This window comes from Oxyura jamaicensis, chromosome 10, assembly GCF_011077185.1.
Source record: "Oxyura jamaicensis isolate SHBP4307 breed ruddy duck chromosome 10, BPBGC_Ojam_1.0, whole genome shotgun sequence".
NCBI lineage: Eukaryota > Metazoa > Chordata > Aves > Anseriformes > Anatidae > Oxyura > Oxyura jamaicensis.
This window is the reverse complement of record NC_048902.1, coordinates 6,957,601-6,973,384: the sequence shown is the minus strand read 5'-3', so window position 1 is coordinate 6,973,384 and position 15,784 is coordinate 6,957,601. Positions and strand designations below refer to the sequence as shown.

Sequence of the window (15,784 nt, the reverse complement as noted above, 5' to 3'; positions counted from 1 at the left end):
CAAAGACCTTGAGCTATTTGGACTGATTGTGGTTTGCAAAGAATCAAAATATTTAAAGTCGTGTGTTTCTAGTGATGTGCTGAATTTGATAATAAAAATAAGTATGTCACCAAGAAGCTCCCAGACCTTAGTGCACCTGTAGCGCTGATATGGGGCAGCATGGGATATAAGTTTCTCCATGCTGTGAATTATGGGTGTAAATATACACATATCTGAACAGTTTAAAATATCTACATTTTAAGACTGACTTGAGTGTTCTAACATTTCATCTCTGCAGTCTAAAATTGAGGCTGGTGGCTTAGGCCTACAGACCTTATTTCAACACAGGTGGTTCCTGTAGTTCTTAGTATATTTGCAGTGTTGAAGAGCTCATATGCATGAGCTATGCATTGATTTAATTTTAACAAATGCACCTGAATAATATGCCTAGGTCCTGTTTTAGCTCTGGTCTAGAGAGGCAAAAATACAGAGAACATTCTGCAAGAAATATATAAATTGTAACCTACTTCAGTAAGTTTCCTAAAAAATATAATCAAATTTTAGTTGTTTGACCAAAATAAATGGAATAGGAAGAAAGGGCCCTTTCAGTGAATACACTGGCTGGGCCACAGGCAGTGCTTGCTGGCATACTAACAGCAGAAGAAGCCCTCTCTATACAGCCAGCCCAGTTCTTTCCTGGGGACACTGAGCGGCCACAAATTGCGACTGCTGCTGCCCTTCAGGCTGTAGCGGGAGCTGGTATTGAAGGATTAGCAGGCAAGCTTAAAAGCAATGGATACTAAATTAAATTATTTATAATAAACAGAAAACTCTGTAGACAAACCAGTAGATATTTCAAGGGTAAATTCTGTAATGGCATAACTGTGTTGCAGTGCACTCTTACCTAATGTATTACGAGCTCATACCTTGCTCTTTTGTCAGCTGTCACTGTTGCAAAGGTCAGGCCCTCTGAGTCTTTATCTCAGATTTTTAGCACATTACTTCTCTATTTTTGCTGACTCTTCTCTCCTGGAAATGTATTATCTTCTCCCACCTCTCTCCATTGCACACAGTAAATTCTTCTCTCTGGTGTGTCCTCTTTGCCATAAATCTTTTTCGAGTAAGGACAGAACAGAAAGCCTGTGTTCCTTTATCTGTCTCCATGTGTCCATCTCCCTACTCTCTCCTAAATTGTTTGGCCTCTTTGCAAGTGCTTTATTTGCCTTTGGCAGTATTGTCTTTGCTCCAGAACTATGCAGTTCCAGACAAAGTATTTTTACCCATGGTTACTAAAACTGGGTCACTTTGAATTGTGCTATGAAACATGTCATGCCTTGCAGGTGATGCAGCGCAGCGCTGACATCACAAATCTGATTGTTTCCAGTCAGCAGTTCCAACACAAAGACACAACACAAAGATTGGTAATATCAGAATACCTGGAGTAAAAAACTAAGTGTGAGCTTTGATGCCAAGCATGCAGACTGTTGCTTTAGACTAAACCTAAAGCTACAATACAAGGGCAATATTGGTATATAGTAATATAGACCTGGTACTTTATCTCTCTTGTTGGAAACTTCACACTTCGTACATGGGAGATAGGCTTAAAAGTAAAAAAAAAAATAATATATTCTCTTTACTAATGGTCAGACTGACGTGCATAGAAACTGCAATACTTCACTGTGCAGACTGCTTCAACCTATTTAACACAATATCTCTGGTAATACAAATCCCTATTAAAATAAAATGGCTGACTGATGCAGAAGAGATGATTGCTCCCTGTGCCACTACCTCTCTCCTTGAGAAGGCTACAGCATGCAGTGTTTGTTTGTTTCTGTTGGTTGGTCTGGGTTTTTCTATTTCTATTTTTTTTTTCTTTTTTTTTCTTTTTTTTGCTTTCTTCCTCCTGAGAGATTTGCTCCACAGCCACAGCAGGTAGCATCCTACTGTCATAGGCACATTTCTACTTTGCCTATGCCTTTGGCTCTCTATTACATACTTACAGACCAAATACTTGAGCGTTCATCTTTGATGTTACAGCTTATTTTGTGTTTTACTTGTAAAGACAGAAGAGATGGACTCTTTCCTGATAGAACCTTTGACTCTCAGCTCCTCTGAGACTAGCATCTCCCCTGCTTCAAGTACATTGAAGACAATAATTTGATAAGGCAGAAGACTTGCCTTTCTGATAAATTACCAGTGCACAGCATGGGATTCAGCCATGGTTCATTTCTCATTGTTCATTGCACTTAAATTAACAAGATCTTTTACTCACAGACTGCAGGACTAAGGCTTCAAAGGATGAAAAGACTTGCAGTATGTGATAAAAGCATAACTACTGTTAAAGTGAAAAATACAAAAAAATAACCCATGCCTCATCTGTACTTAGAAACCACTATTGTCTAAATTGAATGGAATGGGTTTCAAAGTTAAGATATTAAAAATGCTGACAGAGAATGGGACTTTTTTTTTTTTTTTTAAAGTGACCAGAACTGAGTGTTCTTTAAAGAGTTGAGAGTGCAAAAAGCCCTCTAGAATTTTACTGTGTCTCCCTGTTTTAACTTCTCTTTATTATTTTCTTCTTGAATTTTACTTCCTGTAAGATTTTAATAAGCAACTTGGAAAAAAGTATTCTCTTGATTTTTAGAGTTCTTTGGTAGCTAGGGCCTATTAAATAGGTCAATATGTTCTGAATTCTATTTGATAACTTCTGTAATTAGGTTCTTGTCTGACATACATGAAAACAGTAAAGTTCTCCCCATCCCCAGCTCCCTGCTGCCCCAGCACTCTCCTAAATTCAGTTTCTTTTTCCAAGGCAAATTCAAATGCATAACCCAGAGTGACAGCAGTTTAAAAGTGAAGGCAGGCATTGTTAGATGCATTTTGAGGAGTGACTCAGAGCCCTCAGTGCAAAGAAATTTACTGCATAAATGTGCACTACTATTACATGCAATACTGTAAAGTTTGAAGGTAAGCTTTTTGCCCAGGATACCTCTGAAGGGAAACTTCAGTTTACCATCCTCTCTAGTATATCAGGCCTTATATCAGGTCTATAGCTGCCATTTAAGTACCATTCTTGTTATTATAAAAGAAGCAAAACTGAGTTAGTGGTAGTAGCAGTAATGACTATATTCCCTTGTGTAACAGGAGACAAAGTTCACCACCTCCTCTCTAATTTCCATCAGTCCCCCTTCCCCTGATACCATACAGCCTTTTACATCTGCCTCAGTGTGCCTCCTCTCCTTTCCTATTTCGTTATGTGAGGGTTATCTGAAGAGGCTAGACATTTCAGTTGTGGGCTATATGCAGGAAAACAGTGATCTGAAGTTGTTTTGTGCCATCTGTGTAAGTGTATATAGACCTAAGTGGATAAATTGGGCTGAGTAACCTGAATATTACACTATTTTATTTTCACCTATCATGTTGTACAGATCATGAGACAAACAGAAAGCAGCACGGGTGTTCTATAGGTCTCCCAGGAAAACACAGATATGAAAATACAATAAAATAAAAGCAGCAGCAACAGAAATCTAGTCCTATTGAATGGAGGATTGGGCCTTGAAACAAAACGTGAAATATCTCAGAGTATATTGCTCTCTTGGAAACAATTTTTTAGAAGACCTAAATGGAAGATGGTTTTCTAGGAGATACATCACAAAGAAAGCTGGGGATCAGCCCCAGTTGGATTAATTTTTAATGACAGGAGCATTTTGGGCTATGTAGAACTACTGGATCGTCACGTAAGTGCCCCATGTTGCCCTGGTAACTGATGTTGAAAATGTGTGTACCAATCATTTGCTTTGGAAAAGAGCTGGCAACACACTGCAACTTGACTTGTAAGCAATGCTCTTATACACCGAGTAGTGGTAGGTGCTAGGAGATTTCTGATAGCTACATAAACGTGGCTCAACCCATACAGGCCTGTGCTACCAAAATTTCTGTAAACCACAAAAGACGAGAGGTAAGAAGATGCAAACACAGAACGTCATGCAAAAAGAGACCTGCAGGTTTCTTGCACACCACGTCCACTTCAAATTCACAGAAATGTAAACATTAACAAAACCCCCTACATAGGATTCCCTCACGTATATGAAGCACAAAATGTTTAACAAGGAAAACATTGATATTAGAGTATATCTTAAAACATAATTATTGTCCTCTTCATTTAATGAAATATTACACCCCATTGGAACAAGCAGTCTGTGCAATAGCAAATTTAAGGAAATGAAATTAGGCCTCCTTGTATCTCCTGTGAATTTAAAAGAGTTCTAGGAAAAAAAAATAAAAAAATAATAATAATAAAAAAAAGCAGGGCCATAGTAATGACAGGCTAACTTCCCATGGAGGAAAGTCGATGGAGTTGCTGGTTCACTATGTGCCTTTACTAAACGTTTCTTTCACCACCCAGTTTCTGAGCCTCCCCTCTAAACTGCCACCCATAACTATTTTGCATATCTGTGACTGATAAACGTAGCAGAAGCCTACTCTGTACATGTGAGTGGGAAGCATGCATCCAGGCTCTGCATCCCTGCCAGGGTGTATGGAATCAGTTGATTCATCATTTATGCTGCTGCTGAAGAAGTCCAGGCACCAGTGCATTATCATGATTAATTTAACAAAGCTAACTTAGAAATGACACCAGAAGCGATACCTAATGGCATGTTGTTTCACTCTTAAAAGCAGTATCTAATATATACTTACAAGGAAGAACAAGGGGATGAAAGTGTGTTTTTCTGACTGATAAAATGTGAGGCTGAATATTTCTGACTTTTCCCACATTGGCATGTAATTGCTCAGGTGTTGTGTCAGCTGCTCTAGACAGCTTCAGTCTGCAGAGTAGAGGCAAACAGTTTCCCTCCATGTGAGATCAGTGATTGAACATCAGCGTAATGCTTATGAAGGTAGCTTATTCACAGGCCCAAAGCAGTTACAGACATTGCCTAACCAGGCTGTCAGCCACACCAGGCTTATTTGGGATGTTTTGTAGTTAACTGCTGCATCAGACATGGGCAGTAGTGTCCTTCCTCCATGTGTACCCTGGTCAAATGCATTGAAGAACATTTTGCAAACATACCTCTAACTATGTGCCTCTCAGCCAGGGAACTCCATGAACTGCTGACACTTCTTGGTGCAGCTTTGACTTACCACAGAGGTTCTTGAGGGAAGTCTAACAGGTTCAGCAGCCCCACAGTTAACACATTTCCCAGCCTGCATCAAAACTATTGTACCATCAGACCTGCCACGTAAACAAATGAACTTGTTATAAAAATGCTTTTAACCTGTAATTTAATGTTTTTTGGGGGGAAACTGCCAAATCCGCATTTCACATAAACAGATATATGAGTCATTACAGCGAGTGTGTTTATTGTACATGGCAGTTCTTTCCAAAACACACATGTTTAAACAGATGGCTTATGTTGACTATTAATGCAGTTCCTGCAATTAAGTTCAGTCTGAACAAAGTAGACAGAGACTGACATTCTATTGACATCAAAGCCAGTGTATTACATCTTCCCCTTATGAATGTTCAAATTCAGATCTGCTACTACAGCCTTACTGAAATGTCAACTGCGATAAGTCACGATGTAAATGAAGAGGAGAGATAAGGTAGCTGGCATCTTGCTAATTTACTTTTTGACTGGGATTTACTATATGCATATTCATGCTGTTAGGTTTTAATGGTGAAAGTCCACGTTTGAGCAAATTACTGCAAATAAACACAGCAGTAGGGTTAAATTTGGCTCTCCATATCTATAGGTGTGGTGGGCCCAAAGCACAACCAAACTAGTTTTTACTGGATAGGCAGCCCAAGAGCAGCAGGGTGGTGGTGTGCTCTGCTGGCTGTGCTGCCAACTGAAGCAGCTACATGGCCCACAAATGATTATGGTCCTGCAGGCAAAGCAGCTGTGCCAGAAAATAGAAATGGCCATACCTGGTCAAACTCAAAGCTATTCTAGTACAGTATTGTGTTGATGGAGGACATCGCAATAGGGGCTGGCTAAGAAGGAACGTGAGAGCAGCTCAGATGAAATGGCCCAGATGACACAGTTCAGGCTGCTTCAGGTCTTCCTGAACTGCAATCTGTTTCCTTGTATTTAATAGTGCCCAAGAGGTTTCTCCTCTATGAATTTGTTGCAGAGGTTTTGGAATCAATGTAAACATTCAGTATTCACAGTTTCCTGTAGCAAAGTGTTTCATACCTTAGCTGTGTGTTACATGGAAGAAGTGCCTCCCCTTCTTTTGAACTTGGTATTAACTTCATTCAACAATCTGCAGGTCTTGCACTGGAAGAAACAGTGAACAATTGTTCCTTACTCACTGCCTCCTGTGATTTTTTAGTAAGTCTGTTCTATCATCTGTTGTGTTTTCCAAGCTGAGGAACTCTATACTCTTTCTGGTATGGAAGGAGTTTCATACCTTTCTTTACCACTTTTTCTCTATTATCTGATCAGTTTTTTTTGCATACCTATCTTATTTATTTTCAGATAAACATGTGCAGCAGGTAGTGCCTTGGCCCTGCAGCTGGAGTCTCATGGTTGCATTTCAGTGAAGGACATCTCCAGCTCTATGTGACCTGTTTAGGAGATGCTAATTGTAGCCTCTGAAACGACATAAAACAACAAGTATGTTTAGGCTTAGTGAAGTAGAGGAGCTGTTTAAACAGTTTAACAAGCATGTCAGATCTATTAAGTGCTGCTTACCTTTTCCTCCTTCCTTGGTACTCTCACAAACCAAATTTCAATTTCTGGTTTTTCCTCTGTTATATTCTTCACTTAATTTTAGCAGTAGGAAAAAAACCAACCAACCAAAAAAAAACAAAACACAACATGCATTTCATACATGCCTCTGGATAGAGATGTTTTAAATGCCTTTTCATATTCAGTAGTAACTTCCTAAATAGGCATGCATGGGAAAAGCTTCGTTACAGCACAAAAGCTGTGTAGTAGTTAGGCTACTTTGGCTTCTGCTCTAGCAGGGCCTGTGACACAAGTTCTTGGAAGATCTCCAAGTGTCGTGGCATGATGCTGGACAAGGCTGAAGTTGAAGCAGAACAAGGTCCCTTTTATCGCAAAGTCTGGCACATCTTCAGCATTACAGGGCTGGCGCTGCACAGTTGAACACTGCCTCCCTGCTGAAATACCACCAGGTGTTGAAGAAGAGAGCTCATTTTCAGTCACACAAGTGCAAATAGCCAGAGAGCAACATTCAACAATCTAATTAAGGCTGAACAAGAGGAGAAACTTGATACCTTACAACCTAGAAAACAACTAATCATCCCTCTTTGAGTGTCATTGCTGGAAGTAAAACAAAAACAGCAAACAAACAAAACAAGTAAGAAGCAAAAAAATACGCAAACCCCAAAACACAGTCATACAAAACAAACCCCACAACATTTCTGGGAAAGCCCTAGGAAAACTATTTCAGGAACAACATCCTGTACTTGAATTTCTTCCAGTTTGATTTTGACCAGCTTTAACAGAATTCACAAGACAAGAATAAAAGGGAAAATATATATCTCCAATTATACAAAGTCTATGAGCTTTCATTTCACTGTATATACAATAATAAATGTGAACTTCACAGTTACTATTTTTGCACTCCATGGTAGTATTAGGAGAAAAAAACAACCTTGCTTAGAAACCTTTCAGTGACATAGCCTGGCTGTAGTAGATTTACCCTCTAAAAACCTATAGTTAGTGTTTCAGTTGACACAAAGCTCCAGGAAGGAACTTTTAGACCCAAAGGGAAGAACACCGTAGATGCTTTTCCAGTAAGGGGTAACTACAGCAACCACCAGGTGTGGCTATTAGTTCTTTACAGAAAGAGAAGTAAACTTAAGTCATGCTTCAGATAGATTAAATATTTGTGAAGCTCATTTAACGCCCTTTCAACAAGTGAATGTATAATGGTCTAAACAGCTGTAATTATAATGCATAAATATAACCTATGCAAATAGATTATTTTTATAACTTTCCTTGAAAAATGGCTTCAGAGCAGCAAAGGTAATATACTGATACCAGAAACATTAGGAAGCCGATTACAAGTGTATCTCCTAACACTAGCTATTCAGGTTGCTTGACACTTCCTGTCACCAGAGTGGGATTTCAGTCGTGTAACTTTGCCAAACTCTAAGCGTTTAGTCTCAAGTTTTCTAGCCTGAATGCTAACCCTAGGCTATATTTTAGTGAGAAACACTGATCAAAAGGCACAGCCTAATGATCAAGCTTAGGAATGAGATCTTGTTTTTTAATTCTTTCCCAAAGGCTTGGGAAAATGTTTCAAATACAGCATTGGCATGGCTCTTGTAGCAGGGATAGATCTCTCAATGCTCTTGTGCAAGTTGGAAAGCCTTGATAAATTGTAATTTACACACAATCCATGCAGACTTAGATCTTAGTTGCCAAAATCTCAGTATGTCTTGTCTGGCTTGTGCATGCCTGATAAAACTTTGGTTTGCTATTTTTGATAAAGCTGTGTGTGCATGAATTCCACAGAGCCATTAAGCTTGATTCAGTCCCTGGATACAAGCAGAGTCAGACTTCCCACAACAAAGCTACTCAGGCTCCTACACAGAGCTTGTCTTTTCAGAACTTGCATTGATCCTCCTGCTAGGACAAGAATAAGAAGGAGGAGAGATGGCCGAGGGAAGGAGGGAAGCTGATGGGTTGCCTTGGAGAGGTGGCAGGATATAACAGCCCCTGCAGGAGTGGCTGATGACAGTGGTATGCTGGTTGTGGCTGGGAGGACCAGTGCATCTGGCCAAGGAATCAGCAGGAAAACAGCTGAAAGAACTGGGGCTTGGGAAGACAAAAGGAGAGGAGGAGCAGTGCAGAAAGCCAAACTGGGACATGAGGCAAAGCAAGGGAGATTTAGGAGGGACCACAGCTGCAATGGTCCAGGCAAGGGAACGAATGAAACAGCAGTAGTTTTTCAAGCAGCAAAAACAGTTTATTGATTTTGAGGATAAAATATTCAAGGTCAATAGATTTAAAAACAAAATGAAACAAAAAAAAAACAACAACAAAAAAAACAAACGTGTGTTTTCTGAAAGTTAAGTTCGAAAATGAACTATTTCAAAAGAATAATATTAACCATTCCATTTCAACCACAGTAAGAAACATCCAGGTCTTTCCTGGGACAGAACTTTCCCATGCTATTCTGAAGGATGTTGGTGTTAGCAAAGAATGTCTGCAGGCAACACACACTCATTTAATTTCTCAGATCCAATTTATGGACAAAACAGAGGGAAAAATGATTAAATTATGTCTACTAGTAGTTCTTGAATTTTACCTCTTACTATGTTAAGCAAATGATATGATTGTGCTGATGCCTTTTTTTTTTTTTCAGATTCCTGTCTCTAAGCTTATTGGTATTTCCTCATGCCATGAAAAGGTAAAACTAATTTACCGAGAGATTATAGAGCAGTTAATTTATGTTGGTTTAGGCAATGATTCAGCTTCTGTCTGACACAAAACATCAATCTCTGTTTCCCTTTGGCTTGTGGATAGATGTGACTAATTTAACATAGCCACACAGGTAAGTTAAGGAGTCTTACAGATAAAGCAAGGAAATAAGGGTGCTGCTTCTTGAAAAGCAGAATTACACTTCAGAATAGCAGCTATCACTTTAACCTTCTAACTGCTGAGCATTGGCAACATTCCTGAGCTGTGCTTCCATGTCCTGTAATGCCGACTCTGAGGAGGGAGTAACTTGCTGCCAGTCGCCTTGATAAACTGGTAGGGCATTAAACTTAATATTCATTAAACTTAATATTCAGATGGAAAGAGATGTGAATGGTGTGGTTTTGTTTGTTTATATCAACATTTCCTACAAGTGAACAGCTTTTTCTTTTTCCATTAGAGGCAATCTATCTGTATGTAACAAAACACTAACAGGGACTTGAAGATGATCAGAGAGCTGGAGCACCTCTCCTATGAAGAAAGGCTCGAGAGAGCTGGGGATGTTCAGCCTAAAGAAGAGAAGGCTCTGGCATGACCTTATTGCAGCTGTTCAATGCTTAAAGGGGGCTTATAAAAAAGATGGAGAGCAACTTTTTGCTCAGTCAGATAATGACAGTACAAGGGGGAATGGTTTTAAACTAAAAGATGGGAGATTTAGATTAGAGGTTAGGAGGAGATTCTTCACTTGGAGCATAGTGAGGCACAGGAGCAGGTTGCCCAGAGAAGCTGTGGATGCCCCATCCCTGGAGGTGTTCAAGATCAGGATGGACAAGGCAACCTGAACTTGTGGGTGGCACCTCTGCTTATGGCAGGGGGGTTGGAATTAGATGATCTTTAAGGTCCTTTCCAACCCGAGGCATTCTATGATTCTATGATTCTTCCTTGCTTAAATGACGAACATGAACTGTCTGTCATTCAGTGAAAGACATCAGGCAGCCTCTCCATGCTGGTGTTTTTGGCATACTGGTGGTGTCCTCCTCTTTCTCTTGGTCACTTTGGGCATATTTTACCACATAGAGGTGCTGCAAGCAGGATATAAACACCTTCAGGGTACAAAGCAATTATTTTTTGCCCTATGCACAGGCTATTGGTCTGGGAACTTGTTAGTCCCAGCCTAAGAAGCTGGCTCAGTGTTGTGTTGGCCCAGCATTAAAAGCCCATAACTGAGACTAGGTATTATTGCACAGAAAGCATTTCAGAACATCATTAGTGAAAGCCAAAATTAATCCTTTCAATTGTCTAAACTTGAGACAACCCTGCTTGTCAGGGTCTAAAAAAAATATTTGGTACTAGACTGTTTCTGCTTGCATTAGCAAAAGAGTTACTTCTAAGAAGCTTTCAGGAAATGCAGATCCAGCAATCCTAATGCAGCAGAAACAGAAAGTCTTCATGACTGAAACTTTGGGACAAACCTGAGCTCACAGCGAAGGAAAGACAAACAGAGGACATTACAAACCTGTCATATATTGATGAAGATGTATTGATGAAGACACAAAACCAAAACTGAAATTCTTATACGTAACAGTACATCTGGCACTTGTGGGCATCCTTCTATATTGAACACATGTAGAAATATCTTATTTTAAGACGTACCTCATCAGTCATGCCACTTAAAAATCTTATTCGCTTATTAGTCTAAACGTTGTATCTTTTTAAAGGAACTTTCTCCTTTCACAGCAGTTACACGTCTCTTACCAATTGTCAGTGAAGTACAGTTCCTGCCAAGCTCCAGGATAAGAGGAACATTCAGAAATTGCATTTATGTTACGAATTACATCATGTTGCTATGCACTTGAACCATTCAGGAAATATTCCCCTTCTTTCAAAAAGCCTTTGATTGCTTCCTGGGAAAAGAAACACTTTTAAATCTTATTTGGTAACAGAGAAAGACTTTTTACATTTTTAATTCAAGTTAATAAAAAAGCATGACAATTTATCTGATATCTCCAGGGCAATTTATGGCTGTATCAGGTGTACAACACTTACACAATCGATAGAGAAAAAATACATTGCTAACACATTCAGAAACACCAGAGATGTAGACCTGGTTGTTGAGCAGTCCCATTTTTGCAGATTTTTAGGTGTTGCCCTACTATAAAATTTGTCCAGAGCCTCTTCTCTGGATAGGTATGCTCCTCAACTTCACCCATGGTCAATCTCTGACAGCTGCCAGCATTGGCCTCTCCAGCTCTTCTCCCTCCATAGCACTTGTGACAGCTATGAAGAAAAACGGTATCCTTATCACCCTTCCATTTGTTAGGCTAATCCAGCCAAGCTCTTTTATTCTTCTCCTGTAAGATATGTTCATGACTCCTCTGATCATGCTAGCAGATAAATTCATCTTTCTTGATAAGGGGTGGCTTTCTCTAATAAAGTCCTTTGTTTTTAGACGTCCTAATTTGCATTATGTGAGGTACCTGTAAAGGGCTACAACGGCATAATCTAGTTCTGTGTGCTTTTTCTGATCTTATTGTTTTAAATAGAAAAGTAAATATTAATATCACAGAAGCACATTACATAGGCTCAACTACTGTAAACTCAAAATGAACAATATTATAATCAAACCAAAATGGCTACTGAGATTAGATCAGCGTGTGACCAATTACATTGCCTTGCTCACCAGTTTATGAAATCATAAAGCTAGTACAGTGTGTAATCAAAGTGTGTGTCCAACAAAGAGAAGAATTGCTATGTGTTAATTTTGCGTCAGGTGATTGAAAGAGGAGTTGTTTCCTGCTGGTAAAGACCTATCAGTAATAGAGGGCTTTAACAACCTGGGGATCACTAGTGCCAGGATTCATGGAACAAAGGACATTGCCTGAAAGAGAAGATAAAGCCTATTTAGCTAATCTTGAGGAACTACAGAGATCTAAGCAGGCCTTTTGTAGTTTTCTGCTTCAACGCTTTCTCCTTAAAATTTAATTGCAGTTGTGGAGCTATCGTTTACTCTCCTTAGTTATTACCTGCCTTTACCCACGTGAACACAAAGCTTGCAAAGGGTTTTGCAACGAGGTCAGTTTCTGGACCAGCCTTAAGACTAACAACAGGGGGTTAACATGGCCTACATTCAGATTTCTCTTTTTTGGTCTCAATTTAAACAACAGGGGTTTGTTTTTCTGTGAATTATGAGTTTCTATACAAACCAGCACTGTCTGATCTTCCTTGTACATTATTGCACAGGATGACAGTCAAATTATTTGTGCACTCTGGACATGAACTGCATGAACCAGTCCTTTTCAAGTAGGAAATCTTTAGACATAAGTCCATTCAGAACTGACCTCGATCACCCTATGCCAGAGAAAAAAACTCAGAAAGGATAATTTTAAAATGCATAATCACCTGTTATATAATGAGAATCCACATGACTGGAAACTTTTTTTTTTTTTGAGAACATACAATAACTTACATGCCAAATCTATTTTTCAAGATAATAATTCTTCTGCATCCACCCAAATTTTCCAATTTCTGGGTAGTCTGAATGCTCATTATCTTTGGTAAAACAAACAAACAAACAAACAAAAAACACTAAATTGATTTCTTAAAATGTTGGAATTGTATCTAAGGTGCCATCTCTTATCTTTACAGTATGTAAAAAGGTTGTATTTTGGAATTTGATCTACTTTAGTTCACAAACTAGCATCATACAGTTATATATTCCCAGTACTTCTCAAATGTTCTGTAAAAAAAAGAGTTTTTCTAACTATCTCATAAGTAAAAAACTGTGTTTTTTAAACAGTGTAATTGCATTAATTATGAAAGACAAACAGGAAAAAAAAATTCTGATCACAACCTGATAAACACATTAAAGACTGAGCTGGCTGATACAGTTATTAATTATAATATGCTTTTATAATTTTATACTTTCCTGACTACACCAATTCCCAGAAATATTGTAAGTGGTGCTTGTGAACACAGTTTAACTCCCCAGTAAACATACCCATCTGCTCAGTGTTTTCCTTCCTGCCTAACTTTTACCTCAGTGGTAAAAGCAGCTGACTGAGGGCATTAGGTAAGAAATACGTCTGCTCTTACAGACTGTCTTGTCATAATGATATTGGAAATCAGGTGATGTTAGTTCTAACAGATGATACCTATGTTGACAAATGCCAACTAGAGTTCAGGGATTTGGGTGACGGGAAGCTTCAGTGCTTACTACCTTTAGTACCTAAGTGCTAAGGAAGCTTTTTCATCTACTTCTGGATAGCTCTATTGTGGAGAGAGTTTCATTTAAAATGGTGTTTCTCAAAACTGTATATGCTTGAAGTAGGTAAAATTTCATGTGGTTATGAGCAAAATTGACGTGCTATGGAAATGGTTAGGACTCCTCTTATTTCAAATATTTTCTGATTCTCAGGAGCATCATCTTCAAATTTGATTATTTTAATGGCAAAGGTGTACATACAGTACACATGAAGTTTAGGATAGTGTAAGGAACTTTCTAAACTCTGGTTGGTTTCCTCTTATGCTGTTGACAAATTTCAGATGTAGGATGGTGGCAAAATTCAACTCATGAAAGCTATGTATATCATACCTGGTCTGCACTTTGTATGTAAAATCTGAGGCTTCCATTTTTACCCCTGGGAATTTTCTGCTAGCAATTATCAGTTTCACAGGTCCAACAGCCTCTACATGGAATGAGCTGTATTGCAAATCAGACAATTGCAACACCGCAGTTATGGTTTGTGTGTTTCTCCTGTGCAGTTATGCTAAAATACCGAATACAGAACCTGTTCTGCTAGTTGCCATAAAGGCAAATGCTTGTATCATAACTCTTCTTGTAAAGTGAAAGTGGACAACGTGTGTTATGTGGTCGGTCACACACTACTTACGTGCAGCCAGCTTGGTTTTAAGTAGAGCATGCTGTTTCCTGCAGCAGTTTGCCAGCTCATGAATTCAACTTTGCTTAGAGGCCATGTGTCTCCATGCTGACTCCGGCTTCTCTGTGAGAGAGCACAAAATATTCGTCAAGCAAATAAAAAGCTTAGTTCAGTTCAGAGAATCAGAAAATGTCTTGCATGTTTGTTAGTCCTTAGTTTTTACAGTGAGGGCTGGCTATTCTTACTAATCTCTTCCCATTTAATGGGGCTTTTGGAACTAGCCTACTTTTGGAACTAGCCAGTGTCTAATTTAAATCCAGCATAGATCTTCATCTGTGCTTTTTAGAGGAAATAATATAATTTTTAAAAAGTTTGAAATGAGAATGACTGTCTAATTCTCAGACTTGCAAGAGAAATGTTTATTGTTGGGGCAAATACATAGATAGCTAATCAGGACATTATTTGGTATTATATAAAGGCAAATGGAAACTGAACAAGGGTAACATCGGGAGACAGACTAAAAGGTATTTGTGCTGGACACTACTCCAGAGGTTTCACCTGGAGGAAAAAAATTTGGTTTGATATTTTAAGTGACTGTTAAACTGAGATGTAAATAGTAAATGTTTGAATATGAGAGGTTTTTGATCTAGCTGTGGAATTCAGATGGATCCCTGTACCTGTGCAGTTACCCTGTCTACATGTCTAGGATTTGCTATAAAGTGTAGGGAGACAGGGCTTTTGATGTGTGTCTGCAGTTCAAAATTGCTATTTTGAATTCTTAAAATGCGTAAGCCAGAAGATTTGTCATTCAAATAGTCTAGATCACCTCATTGATTTCTACAGACTCCTGCAGCACAGCATATGAGTGCTTAATTCATGTACATGTTTAATATTTAACAGAGTGCTTCTTGGTTACAGTAACAACAGGGGGGAAAAAAAAGTACATATGGTTTGCTGCTGTCAAAAACAAAGACCTAGAAGGACAACAAGCAGAGGCTGTTCATTTCTTTCTCATCTGCCAAGTGCCACCTTTCACCTAAAAAAAAGTAACTGTAAAAGTAATTGGTATGTTGTTATTTTTATTAGGTATTATTGCATAGCTTTTACTTCCTTTTGATAAGGGACAGCTTGAAATACATACAACAACTTACAGTTCAATTCCTATCCACAACCTTGAACCTTTCCAAGTCACGTATGTTGACTGTTCAGAGGGTTAATGGCTTCAAGAGAAAAGCAAGCTTATGAAATAAGGCAAAATCTATAAATAGCTTGATTATTGAATGCTGGTGCTTAGGGCCTTGGAATATGTGGTAATTGAAGAGTTTGTGTTTCCCAATATTTTCTACAAATAATTAACAAATGATATAGACTAGGTCAGACTGCCTTTGCTGCTTCCTAAGCAGAATGCAGGAGACTGTGGGGGCAATTAGTTAAGAGGTCAGGAAGGGTAGAATACAGCTAGAATTGTCAAAAATAAACATGAATCAGATTTTGCTAAATAACTTGGTTCTTTGTATTTTTTTCCTCTTC

General features: G+C 38.7%; 1 long non-coding RNA gene across 2 annotated transcripts; it reads right to left on the bottom strand.

The window, feature by feature from the left end:
* Nucleotides 1–2,825: 2,825 nt before the first annotated feature.
* LOC118171867 lies at nucleotides 2,826–6,747 on the bottom strand. 2 transcript variants are annotated; one of them, XR_004753440.1, is made up of 4 exons: nucleotides 6,678–6,747; nucleotides 6,443–6,577; nucleotides 6,177–6,260; nucleotides 2,826–5,212 (listed from the first exon to the last, which is right to left on the bottom strand). It is a non-coding gene; the product is annotated as an uncharacterized LOC118171867 (long non-coding RNA). The 2 variants fall into 2 exon arrangements; XR_004753439.1 differs by lacking the exon at nucleotides 2,826–5,212 and having other exon boundaries at nucleotides 5,908–6,260.
* Between the last annotated feature and the right edge of the window lie 9,037 nt (nucleotides 6,748–15,784).